Raw genomic sequence first — 16,694 nt, forward strand, 5'->3', positions numbered from 1 at the left:
ACAGAAGCTTAGAAAATACATAAAATATTTTAATTTAACTGCACACCAAAATGAAATGAGAAAATGTATCCCACAGAAAAGGCAAAATAACCCCAAGGTCTGCCCTGCTGAGACACTTGGACCCAGAATTGTTAGGTGACTAGTATTTTATAAAGCATTAAAACAGACACAGAAAATACATTAATTCTTTTTTTTTCTTTTTTTGTTTTGTTTTGCTTTGTTTTGTTTTGTTTTGTTTTTCAAGACAGGGTTTCTCTGTGTAGCCCTGACTGTCCTGGAACTCACTCTGTAGACCAGGCTGGCCTCGAACTCAGAAATCCACCTGCCTCTGCCTCCCAAGTGCCAGGATTAAAGGCGTGTGCCACCACCGCCAGGCTAACATACATTAATTCTTTGACTAAATTTAACATTCAAGCCTCCTTTCTTCAGCTCAAGCCTTCCCGGAGCACAAAGCTTTCCCCAGATGCCTTTGCGCTGAGAGCCCAGCCAGAGGCTGTAACGCGTAGGGAACGTGGGCCGGACAAAGGAGAAAGACTCTCATTTCTTCCCAACCTCCTGACTAACAAATTCAACACAATCTTTAATCATGAGTGTGGGTAATAAGCCACAGTACCCATAATTCTCAAATCAATGAAAATTATGTATTTCCATGCCACAAAAGATGCAATATATCATCAAATACCATCTGTACTTAGTGCCAAAACTTATACATATACATGCATACATATGGGCACACACATACACACATGCAGACCAGCCCAGAATGACCTTGAGCACTGGGCTTCCAGGTGTGCACCACCATCACACTCACTCATGCAGTGCTGGTAACGGACTCGGGGCCCACCCCACCATCACACTCACTCATGCAGTGCTGGGAACAGACTCGGGGCCCACCCCACCATCACACTCACTCATGCAGTGCTGGGAACGGACCCGGGACCTACCCCACCATCACACTCACTCATGCAGTGCTGGGAAAGGACTCAGGGCCTTATGCATACGAGGAAAGTACCATCTCCTGAGATGCATCCCCAACTCCTCATAATTATACTGAAAAGCACATATGACTATATCCTATGTCAACACTTTGCTAACTAACTGCATGGGTTTGGTTTTCTTTTCTGGAGACCGGGCCTCTTGCTGGCCTGGAGCTTGTAGCAATTCTGTTGCCTGAGCAGGCTTGAACTAGCACACCAGGATTGCTAACTGTATTTTGAGATTGTTTCTTTAGCAATCCTACCCATTTTGTGCATTTGAAGGCATTCTAGTACTGGGGAGACGGCTTAGTCAGTAAAGTACTTGTGTACCAACATGAAGGCTTGTCCTCCATCTGCACCACCCATTTAAGAAGCAAGGCATACTGGTGCACCCCTTTAATGTCAACATTCAAGAAGCAAAGCAGGCTCTCTGAGTTCAAAGCCAGCCTGCATAGTGAGTTTTAGATTAGCTAGACCTATATAGTGAGACCTTGTCACAAACAAAAAAGATAGGAAAAAATTGAGAAAAACTAATTAGCTTTGACCTCTAGTCCTCACATTCATTCATGAACACACTAATGATGATGATGATGATGATACCAGGACTTGGGAGGACGAGGCAGGAGAATTATTGTAATTAAGGTCAGACTAGCAACAATGTAAAACTTTGAATCAAAATGAAGAAGATAAGTTTCAGAATAAGAAATCCACAGCACAGAATACATAAGGGATCTTCTTCACCTTCGTTCAAAAGTTCCCCACCCTTTACCATCTGTGTGGTATATAAAGGTGAAGAAAGAGAGAAGACACATGGACTGTGTGAGACTACTCTACAGGCACCACATGAAATCAGCCTTCAGCTGCTCAAAACCAAACAGCTGGTGGAGTGATGTGTCTCTGTAACACGCACGCCACAGGGAGACTAAAACCAGGAAGATTCAGAGTTTGGGCCAACCTTGGTAACACAGTGGCCTGTACCTCGATAAAGCCAAACAACAGGGACAATGTCCTAGGCACCTGAGTTTGAAAAATCAAGAAAGTAATTCAGGGGCTGGAGAGATGGCTCTGCAGTTTAAGATCATACACTGCTTCTCCGGACAACCTGAGTTCAATTCCCAGCAAGTGAACCAGGATGCGCAAAACTACCAGGCCACAGCCTCTGTGGGCACCTGTACTAAGACACATACTTACACATAATTAAAAATAATAAGAGCTAGGTGGTGATGGCGCATGCCTTTAATCCCAGCATTCGGGAGGCAGAGGCAGGCAGATCTCTGAATGATTAGAAAGATGTTGGTAGGTAGGGAAGGAGAGAGAGAAGGAGGGTGGGATTGAGAGAGGGAGGGAGGGGTAAGGGAGGGAGGGAGGAAGATAGATAATAGACAGATAGATGATTGATAGCTAGATAAGATAGATAATAGATGATAGGTAGATAGATAGATAGATAGATAGATGGATGATAGGTAGTTAGGTAGACAGACAGGTAGATGATTGATAGATAAATAGAATAATGGTGATGATAATGATGATGAACATAATTCAACTGTTTAACTCACAAAAATCAGAACCTCAGTGGACTTCCCTTTCCCCACCAAACAGCCTAGGATTTTGAAGTTTTAAAGTCTATGATATTTGGTGTAGCTTCTAATGAGTTATTATCTCTTTCCTCTCCACAGAGTAATAGATTTAATGCCATAGCTACTCCCTAGTCAAAGACACCAAAGGAAACATGAACTCAAATCAGAGACCTCCTGCTCATAATCCACACGGAGCAGACAGGAGGTGCTCTCAAAATTTTTTATGATGTAGTAAAACAGCAAATGATCAGGGAGAACAGACCCCCCCCCCAAAAAAAAGGTAGATATTCTATCAGTTCAGAAAAAGAAAAATCTGAGCACCATCTAATTATAATATATAGAGGAAATGATGCTTTGTTAGAAAGTAACTTCTGTGAATTAGGCATGCAGTCCCAGCACTCAGGAGGCTAAGCCAGCAAGATTGGAAGCCCAAGGCTAAACTGGGCTACAAACCAAAAGATCATCATCACCACCACAACCATCACCCGCCGCCACCACCATAACAACAACTTGGGATCATATTTTGTTTTGTGTTGTTTTGTTTTTCAAGAAAAGGTTTTTCTGCGTAGTTCTGGCTGTCCTGGAACTTGCTCTATAGACCAGGCTGGCTTTGTACAGAGATCCACCTGCCTCTGCCTCCCAAGTGCTGGAGTTAACGGTGTGCATCATCGTTACCTGACATCAGGCTCATAGTGATTCTGCTTTTTTATAAAAGATTAAAACTATCTGAGAGCTAGGAGACAGGCCCGTGGGCAAAGCGCTTGCCTCACAAGCACGGAGACCTGGATTTCAAATTCCTAGAACACGTAAAACCGGGCACAGTAGCTCATATTAGAAATCCAGTGTTCCTATGAATAGTCAGGAAACTCCCCATTTGCTGTGATTCAGCTAGTCTGGTTTTGGCAGCAGAAAACAGCAGAGACACTTAGTCTCAAACAAGATGAAAGGCAGAGCAAACATCTAAAGTTGTCCTCTGACCCCATGTACACACTGAATTCACACAAGTGAACACAGTTGCATGTGTGCACATGCACACTCACACACAGATACAACCTATCAAGTTTTCTACTATATGTTTTGGATCTGCTATATATTGCTTCATTCACACTGTAAATATTTACCCTGGGTAACTAAGGAGATGAGAGAAATTTGCTTTACATATGCAGATGTGAACCTATTTTACTCAGGCATCTGCAGGCCTGGAAGCACAGTGAAGAAGCTGAGTGCCCACCCACCCTGTGGACAGTGGATCTCTCCATTAAAAAAAAAATCCCTAAAGTCAACGTGTAAATGTACATATACTCAGATTACAAAAACAGATATCAAGAAACTCTGTAGGGCACTATCTCTTGAGAAACAGCCATGTTCCCAAGGATATTTTAAAATGCACAGAAATCTCCTTATTGATTCAAAGCTCCTCTGGAATAATCATTTCTTAAATACTGTCCAGTTGACAGCTTCTGATTCCTTCAAACTTCATCTTATGTGAACTGTGGCCAGAGTTGCTTCTAACCCTGAGAAGGGTTCTTCCCATTATCAGTCACTAATCTCAAAGTTACCTTTGCCCTACCTACCAGACTGGAGACAGATGCTTCAACATGAAAACTTAACCAAAGGCACAAGTGTCCCCAGGCAGCAGAACAGTGCCATCTGGGCCAAGAAAGCTCGTGAGAAAGGCAAAGCAACCTGCACTGCTCTTTTTTTTTTTAAAGCATTTATTTGTTTTTATGTATTTGAGTACATTGCAGCTGTCTTCAGACACATCAGAAGAGGGCTTCAGGTTTCATTACAGATGGTTGTGAGCCACCATGTGGTTGCTGGGAACTGAACTCAGGACCTCTGGAAGAGCAGTCAGTGCTCTTAACCACTGAACCATCTCTCCAGCCCCCTGCCCTGCTCTTCATATGCTAACAAGTCAGTGTCTCTGGACATCTCCAGCCCAGCTACAATTATGTTACATCTAGCTTGACTCTAAATGCTTAAGAGCCAAGAAAGAGAATATTCATGTTTATAGATGGCTTCTATGAGAAAGACCATTCACAATCATTGTGGTCTGTGGCAAGCATAGTGATACACAACTGTGATCCAAGCACTCTGGAGTGCAGACGTTTAAAGTCAGCCTTAGCCACATGCGGAATTGGAAGCCAGGGAGGAACTTGCATTTACAATACATGCATATATGCAATATTTCAGTTCAAATATCAGCCAAATAAAGTAGTGTTTCATTTCCTCTGACACTATATACATCAGATATATAAGATATGAGATAACAGGGTTATCTCGGGAGTATAGAACAGTGACTGGCCCCAGGTAAGTACTCAACAGCGTTAAACTCCTATGTGTTATTTTAATTTAATAGAAAAGAAAGAAAAGCCAATGTGACTATAATCCCAACAAAAGCAGGAGGTATAGAAAGTTTGAGGCCAGCCTGGGCTACACATAGAGCATGGTTCAGGCCAATCTGGGCTACTTATTTCAAAACACTAACTGGGCCTGGCGGTGGTGGCACATGCCTGTAATCCCACCACTCTGGGAGGCAGAGGCAGGCAGATATCTGAATTTGAGGCCAGCCTGGTCTACAGAGTAAGTTCCAGGACAGTCAGGGCTACACAGAGAAACCCTGTCTCAGAAAAACAACAAACAAACAAACAAAAAGTAACAAACGGGGCTGGAGAGATGGCTAAGTGGTTAAGAACATTGACTGCTTTTTCAGAGGTCCTGAGTTCAATTCCCAGCAACCACATGGTGGCTCACAGCCATCTGTAATGAGATCTGATGCCCTCTTCTGGCATGCAGGTTTACATGCAGATAGAGCACTATTACATATACATAAAGAGTAACAAACAAATAATCAGACCTTGAATCTCAAAAACAAAGCAAAACAAAACAGAAAAGGCAAAGGACACTGAAGTAGAAACACTGGGAAAACGAGTCTCCATGTATCCCTTCCCGGCATCCCTGATCAAGTTTGGTTCAGATCATGTTGTGTCTGCACCTAGCCTCTCCCAACAAACCCCACTCAGGCACATCAGGCTGAAACAGTGTAAAGAATTCTCAGAGTCACCGTAGTCATGACTCCAGAACACCCCAAGACTGACCCCCGGTTAGTACATATCTGCTCTGTGCTTACTCGCAGCTGCTCCTTATTCTCACCTCCTCTTGCTTTGTTCATACCAAGGTTTAATACCATGGTTTACATTTTCTTGGCATAGTGCCAACTCATAAATCCTATCTGATTCTAGATTTTGCCTATGGCTTCCTCTATGAACCACCTCAATAACCTTTCATTAAACTGAATATAAAATACAGGATAGCATGAAACACATAAATGCCCCCAAAACACCCAGAAACAATTCAAATGTGTGGAAGAACCCTCCTAGAATGCCCCAGGACTTGGAAGACGGGGGTTTGGAACAGTGCAGTCTACAGCACGAGACCACCGAGGCTCCCCCATGCCTCCTCCCAGTCCCCTTCCTTCAGTGTGAGCATCAGCTTTAAATTGTTATCAGTCTCATGACTTATAAATACATGTGTCTCTTTTAAAAACAGTGTCCGGCTGGGTGTGGCGGACTTGTCCCAGCTCTCCAAGACTCGAAGCAGTTCAAAGCCAGTCTGATCTAGTACATTCTGGGTAAGCCAGAGCAATAGAGAGACCCAGTCTCAAAAAACCTAAATAAATAAATAAAGCAAGCAAGCAAGCATTAGACGGTGAGCAGTACATCTAGCTTGCAATCTCAGCTGAGGAAGGAGGCTCAGCCTTCAAGGTTCAAGGTGAGTGTAGTCACGTTAGAGTGAGTTCCAGGTCCACCAAGACTACAGAGTAAGATCCTGTCTCAAAACCTCATGGGGATGGGGTCGAAGGAAGGAAAAAAAGAAAACAAGGCAATAAAGAAAGACTATAAACAGCTGAATGTAGTGGCTCAGGCCTGTAATTGTAACACCCAAGAAACAAAGCAGGACATGGAGAGTTCAAAGCCAGCCTGGGCTATGAGACTCACTCATAAACCTGCCCACCCAACCTCCCTTCCCAGCCTCTCTTCCTAGAAGACTTTAGAGAAAAAACGCTGTTATCAAAAGTGAGTAGAACTTGACCCGGCTGGATGATTCATGGATAAATGCAGCTGCTGTCTAGGACTGAGTCCCTTAGGATGGGGGAGAGGACAGACTCTCACAGGATGTCCTCTGACCGTCACGAGAACTCCATGGACGTTCATGCGCACATACACTGAACAAATATAATAAAGATGCTGTTAAGTTAATAGTCGTCAACAACACTAAGCATCTACCTAGTGCTCAAGGTTTCCTAACAAAAACAACCCAGAGCAAGCGTCCACTCCCTGCTTCACGCATGCACGCCCTCCCTGGCATGCCTTCCCTCGCACGCCTCTGCTCCTCTGAATCTGAACCACACCTCCTATCCCCACTCAGTTTCCCAATGCCTAGACTTTGCTAATTTTCTGTCTCGTATAAAATGTCAGACCCCAGGGTTTGACAGTGTTTTCAACTATTCCTTGTGTCCGGGGAGGAAGAAGAGTGCTCCCTGGGAGTGCTCCATATTGGTTTTTTGTGTGTGGAAATTTGTATACAAGTAAGATCTACCTCTGATCTACAAGATCTACAAGTAAGATCTTGCTCGGAAGCCCAGGTTGACCGAAAGTCAGTCTCTCTCTCTCTCTCTCTCTCTCTCTCTCTCACACACACACACACACACACACACACACTTTTCTTTTTCTTTTTGAACAAGAGCTCTCTAAGTAGTCCTGGCTGTCCTGGAACGTGCTCCGTAGACCAGGCTAGCCTCAAGCTCACACAGATCCTACTTCTGCCCCCCAGTGCCTCAATTAAAGGAGTATGCTATTATCACCGAGCTCAACGTTTTTTTAAAAAAGAGATTATTCGGGGCTGGAGACATGGCTCAGTGGTTAAGAGCACTGACTGCTCTTCCAGGGGTCCTGAGTTCAAATCCCAGCAACCACATGGTGGCTCACAACCATCTGTAATGAGATCTGATGCCCTCTTAGGGTGTGTCTGAAGATAGTTCATAAATGAAATAAATAATTCTAAAAAAAAAAGAGAGAGATTATTCTGCAGTTTTAATAGGCAAGGAATGGAGAGGACACATGAAGAATGCCTGGAGTGAGACCCTGCCCACCCGGCCAGTCTCTCAGACAGGAGAAGCTGGACAATCTCCCTAGACTCCCATTTCCTGACAATAAACGCAGGAACTGCCTACCTGACTCACCTTCCTCTCTAGGCCGCTCAATCCTGGCTTCTTGAAATCACCTCAAACAAACTCGCCTCTACCCCACCCCACCACACCCCACCACACCCTCACCACAACTCCATCCCACCCCCATCCCCACCTCATCCCACCCCCACCACTACCACACCACCACACCACACCCCCACCACACCACACCTCCATCCCACCACCACCCCCCACACACCATCCCACTACCACCCCCACCACACCCACACCATACCCACACCACACACACATCACACCCACACCCCCAGGAGGTCAGGATAACCTCTTCACCTTTCAGAATGAGTCCTGCTGGATTCTAAAGAGACCCAAAGTTTTCAGCACTGTTCCAAGGTTAGATGCAAGTATTCTCTGTGTTATTTAATCTATTCCATGCTTTCTGACACCCAATTTGTCCACATTTGGCCTCTTCCTGCTGATTCCTAACAATTTTTAGATAAAATTCCATTTTGAGAGCAGTTTAGGTTTCTGTTTCTGTTGGGGTGGAGGCGGCAAGCACTGGGGTCGCTAATCAGCACCCTATACCCCTTGCTTTCAGTTACAGAATTTCCAGAACTATAATTGTATTTTTGCAGTCTACATGAGCCACTGACTTCCTTTGGTCATTAGCAGTGCAGAGTCTACAATCTCATCACTAAAGTGGCTAATCTTACTGGATTTACCCCAGCTGAGAGAGGGAGAAAGGGGGGATGTACAGAAATAGCTTGTAGTCATACTGATAATTTCTAACTTTAGATTTTAGATTTGTGTAGTCTTTGGTATATCTATGGATAAGGCTGATATTAGGTATAAAAATATAAAGACAGAAAAATGAATGATCTCATTTAACCCTCACAGTCAATATCTTCTAAGTTAGGAAAGCACGGCAGAGGTAGTTTCATCTTAGATATATGCAGCACATGTGTAGCAGGGTCAGGGACCAGCTCTGGACATTCGGGAGTCGATTTGTTTGCCCAGTAACCACAGCCCAATGACAACATGTGGGCAAGTTAGACATGCCAAGGATCTTGAGTCCCAAGTCCCAAATGGTTCAAGATAGGGACTTCTATTAGCAGTGACACAATACCTCAAGAGGACATTCTCACATCTGACTCATGTGCAGAGCTAATATCACATGCAGTGACTGTTAACCTGTCAAGACCTAAAATCATCTATGAATCAAAAAATAAAAAATAAAAAATCACACACAGAGTCACACCTTCTGAGGGTTTTTTGCTTTTAGGTTAACTGAAGTGGAAAGACGCACTTAAGTGTAGGCTTGAACTTTTAGGAAGGGCCTAAAAGTTGAAATAAAAGAGATTCACTAAACAATTCCCATCACATAAGCCAGGCAAGGGGCACACACAACCCAGCGCCTGTGACCCCAGCACTCACAGGCTGAGGCAGAAGAAATTCAACTTGGAAGGTAGCCTGGGCTATGAGGTGAGTTCCAGGACCACTGGGGCCATGTAGAAAAAACATCTCAAAACAAAACACAACAAAGTACACACTTAACAATAAAAATGTTAAGAAGTTAAACACATGGCACACGAACATTACTAGAGATGAGGAGGAGCTTTAACTAGAGCAGTGACACAGAAGTCCTGGCCACTGTCATCACGGGAAACTGTCAACTTACTTACAATTTATAATAAACTCTTCTCATTGTTAAGAGGGAAATACACTACTTTCCCAGTCTGTAACAGAACATTAGAATGAAGCTACAGAAAGACCAGTTAAGAATCCAACAGTTCTAACGAGCATTATAACATCAGCCCACGATTGTAAACCTTAGAACAAGTCAGTCGAGGGGAGCGACCCACCAGGAACTCTGAGGAGACAGACACGTGAGACGGAGACGAGGTGACCAGCCACGTGGCCCTCACATGGTGGAAACAAACAAACAAACAAAAATGAGTCAATTAAGATATAAACAAGTCAGGGAACAAGCCCAAGCTATGGCCTACATATTTATTCATATATAATTAAGTCTTAGAGTAGTTATTTCAGTAACTGGAACACAGGTGGAGAAGCCTATGGTTACAAGTAGGCACACTTGGTGAAGACCCAAATTCAAATCCCAGCACCCATGTAAAAAGCAAAGTGTAGCTTTAGTCCATCAAAATCCCAGAGTAGGGAGCTGAATGGGGGTGATACTAGGGCTTGGGGCCACCAGTGCGGGTATAGGCTTGGTGACAGGGTCTGTCTCAAAGGAACTGACCAGGACACCTGTCATTCTCTGCTAGCCTCAGTGCACAGTGACACTCCCTCACACTGTGAGATAATTACAGAGATTCATCCAGTAAGTGATTATAGTTGGCATCTGACAGACAGCCACAATCCTACCACTTGGGAGGCTAAAACTGAAGGACTGCACATCCAGGCTAATCAAAGCTCAAAGCCAGCTCCTGGCCAGCCAGCCACAGTGGGACCTGTCTCAAAAATGAAACCAAGCAACCAAAAGATAAGGACAATCACTGAATATGGTACAAGCTGACCCTGTATACCTTAGCAACCAAAAACTCTGTAGCCATCTACAGACAGATGTAAGAATGTGCCTTTAAACAAGAGAAACACCACAAAAACGCCAACACTATTTACAGCGTTGCTGCCTGTGTGAACAAGGCCTTCAAAAGTCCAGCACAACACACCGCTTCCCTGCAGAGCAGAGATGCAGCCATAAAACAGAAGGGCTCAGCTACAAAGCCCTCCTAAACCTTCATGCTGTGACTGAAACCCAGGGGCTCGTGCACGCTAAACAAATACTCTTACAACACCGCTAAATATTCAACCCCTGATGTTAAGCCTTTAAACACGCTTAAACATCATACATATTTCTCACTTAATGTTTTAAAATCAACCATTCCTATGTTTTCTGTAGTAAATGTTCACCTTACAAATAAAATATTACAGGGGCTAGTGAGATGGCTAAATGGATAAAGGTGCTTGCAGCCAAATCTGAGCCTGAATTCAATCCCTAGAACCTATCTATGGTGGCAGGAGAGGAGTCCTGCAAGCTGGACTCTCATGAGCATGTCCACACACACAATAAAAATAAACAGCATAACATTTTTTCAATTAACACACAGAGTATTTTTTAAAGTTATTCCAAAGGCCATCTCTTCTGTGTAGGTATTAACAATAAAATACAGCCGGTTATAAACAGGTACAGAAGTATAAAATACACAGTGAACTTGAAGAGTTAAAAATGAATGCAGTGCTGGCTCACCCCAGCACTTGGGAAACAGAGGCAGGTAGACCTCTGAATTGGAGGCCAGCCTGGTCTACAGGGCCAGTTCCAAGACAGCCAAGGCTACACAGAGAAACCTGTCTTAAAAAAACCAAAGAAGAGGTAGCTGGAGAAATGGTTAAGTGGTTAAGAGCACTGGCTGCTCTTCCAGAGGTCCTGAGTTCAAATCCCAGCAACCAAATGATGGCTCATAACCATCTGTAATGGGATCTGATGCCCTCTTCTGGTGTGTCTGAGGAGAGCAATGGTGTATTCATATACATAAAATAATCTTTTAAAAAAAGAAAAATCAAAGAAAGATAGAAGAAGACAGAGGAGGAGGAAGAGGAGGAAGATAATAACACTTCTTTTAAAGATTTATTATTTATATGAGTACACTGTCTTCAGATCTTTCTTCAGTCAGATCTCATTACAGATGGTTGTGAGCCACCATGTGGTTGCTGGGAGTTGAACTCAGGACCTTCAGAAGAGCAGTCAGTGCTCTTAACCACTAAGCCATCTCTCCAGCACCCAATAACACTTTTATTAGACTATGTTGAAATATTTTAGATACATTAAGTTATATAAAATCTTATTTTCATTTATTTATTTATGTGGGTACTAAAAAGACTGCATATGTATTTCATGTGTTTTCAGCCGGTTAGCTGACATCAAACTTAGGTACTAAAAGATAAAACTTACTAATTTTATAAAAGGCATCGCACAATACCTTTTATAGGTGTGGTGGAGCCCTTCATGCCCGCGGGGATGCAGGATGGAGATGACAGTTACACATCAGGAACACCAGGGGCCAGGGCAGGAGCACTGCCTTGGTGACTCAGGACACTTCTGCTCTTGGAGTTCCTGGCACCCACAAGAGGCTCACAGTCATCAGAAATTCCAGCCCAGGAAGATTGGACGCCCTCCTGAACTCTGCAGACATCAGGTATGCATGTGGTGCACATACATGCATACATACATGCATGCGTGCAAAATGCTCATGCACGCAAAATGCTCATACACATAAATAAGCCTAAAAACAAACTCGGGCTAGGGATGTGGCTCAGTGCAGCGCTTGCCAGGGGCCTAGAGTCAATCCCTAGGGATGCATTTCCTTGTGGGGTACATGCCTGTGATCCCCAGTACGTGGGAGGTGGGGTACATGGCCATCTGAGAGGGAAGAAGGGAAATACACGTTTCAAGCCGTAGACTGCCACATAAATGTGAGCATACAGTCGACACAGTCCAGGTCTGCACAGCGACAGTGACGCAGGACACCAAGAAGGTCCAAGGTCTATGTCTGGGTTGTTTTGTTTTTGTTTTTATTTATGAATTTATTTATTTATTTTGTTTTATGTATGTGAAGACACCGTTGCTCCCTTCAGACACACCAGAAGAGGGCATCAGATCCCATTACAGATGGTTGTGAGCCACCACGTGGTTGCTGGGATTTAAACTCAGGACCTCTGGAAGAGCAGCCAGTGCTCTTAACCGCTGAGCCATCTCTCCAGCCAACTACCTTCTTATTAACTTTAAATATTTGTTTTTATTTTTGGGGGGATTTTTTGGATTTTTGGTTTTTTCGAGACAGGGTTTCTCTGTATAGCCCTGGCTGTCCTGGAACTCACTCTGTAGACCAGGCTGAGCTCGAACTCAGAAATCCACCTACCTCTGCCTCCCATAGTGCTGGGATTACAGGCGTGCGCCACCACTGCCCGGCTGTTTTTATTTCTTATGCGTATGAGCATTTGGTCTGCATTTATGTGTGTACACGGCGTGTGTAATGGTGTCCTTCAGGGGTGAGCAGAGGACATGAGAGCCTCTGGCCTGGGGTTGAGGATAGTTGTGAGCCATAATGTAGTTCTGGGAACTGCACCAGTCCTCTGCAAGGACAGCCAGTGCTCCTGACGGCTGAGCCAGCTCTCCAGCCCTCATTAAGTTTAAAAGCTTCAATATAGGACTAGAGAGATGGCTCCGTGGTTTTCCAAGTCCCAGGTTCAATTTCCTGACCCCTCATGGCAGCTCACGCCTGCCTGTAACTCCTGTCCCAAGGGATCTGACACCCTTATACAATCATATATACAGGCAAAACACCAGTGCACATAAAATAAAAAGACAAAAAAATTTAAAGAAAAAGTATTCCTATAAAATCCAGCTGTAAGGCCTTTAAAAAAAACTCACAATAATCTGACTACCAGAACTTAGAATGTTTCCAGAAAGTACAGCCCACATGGTTCACACGCCAGGCTCAGTCTTTTGTATAATCAGACAAGTAATTATTCATGCTTACACACAAAAACAAAAACTAAGAAATTTTCAGTCTCACTGGGCTAAAGAGCTCTTATGTACAAATAAAACGAGCCAGCATGGTGGTTCACATTTTTAATCCCAGCACTCAGGAAGCAGAATCAGGCAGAGCTCTGTGAGTCTGAGGCCAGCCTGGGCTACAAAGTGAAGCCAGCTTGGGCTATAGAGTGAGTAGCAAGGTGGCCAGGGCTACACAGAGAAACTATGTTTTGAAGAAAAAAAAAATACAATCCCCGGCAGAGCACCCAGGCCCTGGCAGAGCACCCAGGCTCCATGAAATAAATGTTTAAAAGGAATACATTTTAACCGCAGCATTTGGAGACACCCAGGCAGGAGGACCACAAGTCCACAGCCAACTTAGGCCAGAGGACACTCAAAAACAGCCTGAGTTCTAAGAAAACATCTCAAACTCCAGAATGTTATCAATACTCGTAATGAAAATCCCTGTAATAAATTACCATTTACTCAAGGACTTTTTTTTAAAGATTTATTTATTTATCTGGGCTGGAGAGATGGCTCAGCGGTTAAAAGCATTGACTGCTCTTCCACAGGTCCTCAGTTCAATCCCCAGCAACCACAAGGTGGCTCACAACCATGTGATGGGATCTGATGCCCTCTGCTGGTGTGTCTGAAGAGAGCAACAGTGTACTCATATACATAAAATAAATAAATCAAGATTTATTCATTCATTTATTACGTATACAGGTACCAGATTTTATTATCTTCCTGCTACTTGAGATCCTATGTTGTATCCAAAACCAGTTGTTCCAGTGAACTTACTGTTATTTTGAGATCTGTTCTCACTGGTAGCCCAGTGTGTCCCTAAGTCGGCACTCCCTCTGCCTCAGCTTCTGCTGCTGGGATTAAAGGCATGCATCATGGCTGGAACATACTACTCAATGTCAAAGGTAGCTACGTGGTGTGCTATGTGCAGCCAAGGGGCTAAGCCAGGCAAAGAATCCAGTTCCAGGCCAACCTGGCATAGACAGTAAAAGTCTTATCTAAAATCTAAAAAGTAACAACAACAACATCATGATCATGATCATCATCATCATCTTAAAATGGAGGCCTAGGGCGCCTATAATGCCATCCCCTTGGAAGGCTGAGGCAAGAGAAGTACAAATTCACCACGCCTAACTACTTAACATGAACTTTTCTAAAGGGCTGTGGTAGCGCACGCCTTTAATCCCAGCACTTGGGAGGCAGAGGCAGGAGGATTTCTGAGTTCGAGGCCAGCCTGGTCTACAGCTGAGTTCCAGAACAGCCAGGGCTACACAGAGAAACCCTGTCTCGGAAAAAACAAAAAACAAAAACAAAACAAAAAAAGTAAAACCTCAGAAGTTGAACACTTGCCCAGCATGCTCAGTGCTCTACACACACACACACACACACACAAATGCACACACACAAACATGCACATGCACACACACACAAACATGCACATGCACACACACGCACGTGTACACACATGCACTCATGATGTTAAAACTATGGGCCCTGGCAATGGCACTGTCTCACTAGCCCGCCGGCCTGTGAGAGCCCAGAAGCACCTGGAACCCTGACCTTAGCGCAGCATGGACATCAATGTGGTTACAAGTGACGCTCGCTATCTTGGCTTACTTTCTAATGCCGTGACAAAACACTGATGAAACACAACTGGGGAAGGAGTCTTTCTCATCCAAATCACAAGCCACCAAGAAAGGAAGCCAAGACAAGAACTTAAGGACAGGGACCTAGAAGCAGAAACTGAGCAGAGGCAATAAAGGAATACTACGCGCTGGTGTCTTGTGGCCACTCTAACCATAGCCCTAACCTACCTCTACCCCTACCCCTACCCCTACCCCTACCCCTATCCCTATCCTAATCCTAGCCCTAGTCTTACCCCTACCCCTACCCCTAACCCAACCATAACCCTACCCCTACCCCTAACCCAACCCTAATTCTAGGCCTAACCCTAACCCTATTAATACAACTCAGGACCACCTGCAGAACGGCCCCCTGCCACTACAGTGGCCTGGGACCTCCCACATCATCAGTAATCAAGGAAATCACCCACAGGCCAATCTGAGGGAGGCATTTTCTCAGTTGAGAATCCCTCTTCTCAGAAACCTACAGTGTTTCAAGTGGAAATCAAACAAAAAAAATTAAGTGGCACACCCCACAGTTCTTGAAAAGAAAGGCTTTACAGTACTGACACTTTACAGTACTGACACAATTGGGAGAGGGCTCCGAGCACGACCGAGCTGTCTGTCTGTCCTCTGACGCCACCACTGCACAGCAACCACCACACATCTGCCTGCCCTCAGGCTGCTTCTCCAGCAGCCCAGGCATTTAGAGTGGCCATTTCCTCACTGCTACGTGCCCTTTGCCCTTTCTTTTTAAAGCTTTACAATTAGAAAAAGGGTCATAAACTAAATCTGTAATTAACAATCTGTACAGGGCATTAAACTTTAGTAGGCTGAGCTTTAGACCTTAACACCTTGTAAAAATGCTAAAGTAAGTGTTTTGGAAAGGGATACGACTTAGAACGTGTTAAATGGCCATTTGGTAAAATGACAGCCTCCTCAAGACATGCTAGAAAGAAATGAGGCCAAAAGGAAAGCTATCAGCACAGGCTGTCCATAGGGGGTAGGGCGGCACAGCAGGACGCCAGTGCTCCTAACCAGCCAGGGGCCACAGGGCATTTGTATTGTCACTAACACTGTTCTGGAGCTGAAATCATGCCTAAGTAGCAGTTTACAATCATTTTCCCAAGAAGCCTTGCATCATATGCACCTGCTTAAAATTGAGTCTACTGCTAAATAAAACTCAAAACACATATTAAATTTAAGAATACAATCTCAGAGAAAGCTGGAGAAATGCTCGGTGCATGAGAGCACTGCTGCTTGTAGAGGACTCTGGTTCAATTCCCAGCACCCGCATGACAGTTCACAACCATCTATAACTCCAGCTCCAGGCGATGTGACGCCCTCTGCTGGTTTCTCTAAGCAATACATACACATAGCTATGCATAGACATAAATGCATGTGAAGACACACATCCCATTAAAATAAAAATTAAAAAAATCTGAGACAAACTTTCTATTCTAAATGTCCTCTGTAGTGACTAACATCATTTGAGTTGTCATTTAACCTATGTTTTTAGGTACAGAACCTTGAGTCGTTTTTAAATATAAAGAAACTTTCCTTTAAATCATTGCTGAATTTTTCAAGGAAAAAATGTGTCAGTATATATTCCAAGAGCATATGAATTCAAATATTGTTACAATACTGAACAAAACAATGCGGAAATTTTGATTTACTTACAATCAACACATCTTCAAATTCTAATGATTGTAATCAGTCTGTGGAACCTGGGAA

At 44.0% G+C, this 16,694-nt stretch overlaps 1 protein-coding gene across 1 annotated transcript in view; it reads right to left on the reverse strand.

The window, feature by feature from the left end:
• Nucleotides 1-16,694, reverse strand: part of Igf2bp3 (insulin like growth factor 2 mRNA binding protein 3) — a 122,284-nt gene that overhangs the window by 77,907 nt on the left and 27,683 nt on the right. The gene's annotated exons all lie outside the window — the stretch shown is intronic.

The sequence above is a fragment of the Apodemus sylvaticus genome, chromosome 2 (genome assembly GCF_947179515.1).
Source record: "Apodemus sylvaticus chromosome 2, mApoSyl1.1, whole genome shotgun sequence".
In the NCBI taxonomy this organism is placed as follows: Eukaryota; Metazoa; Chordata; class Mammalia; order Rodentia; family Muridae; genus Apodemus; species Apodemus sylvaticus.